The sequence below is a fragment of the Paramormyrops kingsleyae genome, chromosome 23 (assembly GCF_048594095.1).
Source record: "Paramormyrops kingsleyae isolate MSU_618 chromosome 23, PKINGS_0.4, whole genome shotgun sequence".
NCBI classification, from domain to species: Eukaryota; Metazoa; Chordata; class Actinopteri; order Osteoglossiformes; family Mormyridae; genus Paramormyrops; species Paramormyrops kingsleyae.
This window is the reverse complement of record NC_132819.1, coordinates 12,826,281-12,827,500: the sequence shown is the minus strand read 5'-3', so window position 1 is coordinate 12,827,500 and position 1,220 is coordinate 12,826,281. Positions and strand designations below refer to the sequence as shown.

General features: G+C 45.2%; 1 long non-coding RNA gene across 1 annotated transcript; it reads right to left on the bottom strand.

Annotated features, from left to right (window-relative positions):
* Window positions 1-94: 94 nt before the first annotated feature.
* LOC111843877 (uncharacterized) lies at window positions 95-873 on the bottom strand. Its single transcript, XR_002838265.2, has 3 exons — window positions 665-873; window positions 428-561; window positions 95-195 (listed from the first exon to the last, which is right to left on the bottom strand). It is a non-coding gene; the product is annotated as an uncharacterized lncRNA (long non-coding RNA).
* Between the last annotated feature and the right edge of the window lie 347 nt (window positions 874-1,220).

The window sequence follows — 1,220 nt, the reverse complement described above, 5'->3', positions numbered from 1 at the left end:
GGAACACAGATGCTCCCTGGCCCAGACATAATGGGACGATCCGCAGACAAAGGTGAAACGACTCTGTTGGCAGAGTTCGCCTTTGGCCCCAATCCCATTTATTTCTCAGAAGACTTTACCAGTACTTTTCATCTGTTAATTGTTAATTTCTTTGGTTCATGTAACTTGTCTGGGTTATATTCCTGGGTAGAACATCTATAAAAAAAAAACAAATTTCACTTCACAGTATAAGAAGGTTGAAGAAATATATTGCTGAGAAGCAGAGTTGGGTAATTCTGGTCCAGAGTGGGATTTTGTTTCAACCAACCAGCTGAGCATAAAGAGTCACAGTCACAGAGTCACAGAGAAACAAAAACCCAGTCTGGACTTTTACTCTCTGGACCTGAATTACCCAACTCTGTTGCGAAGTACAGGTAACTATACCCACGTTTAGACCAAACAGATCAGCTTCAGTGGGCCTTGGCATGGAATCTGCATATGCCTGGAACTCTGCTCGTGGGAAGCGTTGCAATTTACCAGTTTCTTCCATGAAAAATTCCCCCATTCACTGTTTTGTTGACCCTGGTGGAAAATGCTGTCTCAGGTGCTGTTCCAGAGTCTCCCATAAGGCGTTATTGTGGTTCCAATCTGGTGACTGGGATGGTCACGTGGCTTTCATACTCACCGAGCTGTTCAGAAGTGCGTGGTGGCGCTCGCCCGAGGACAGAAATGCTTCGGCGCAGGATCAATGCGATCGTTTTATATTTAGCAATGCTCACCTTGCACTGTGGATCTGAAGCGTGGCGGAAACGTGTGGCACAGGGTCCTTCACGGGTAAATGCCAGCGTTTGAAGCCGTAGGTTCTCTCTGCTGTGCACCGCACACGTACGCGTCTGCTTGCCGAGAACAGGGTGAAGAGTGACTCACTGGGTCATGTGACTTTTTTTCCGCTGTTCGGTCAACTGCTGTATGTGTTTAGCTCCTGTAAAGGGCCCAAACCCTGCAGCACAGTATTAAGGTTTGCCTAACAGCAATGCACTTTGTCTCCTATGTGTGTATGTTGTTTTATTTACATTAATTGTTATGTGTAAATGGTTGTTGTGCTACTCCACGTGCTTTTTAAACTGCCCCTTGGGGACAAATAGAATGATTTGAATTGAATTTGAATTGAATTGCATCTCACCATAACATCCCTCCCTCTGACTGATAGTACATGACAAAACCACCTGATGACATGTTAT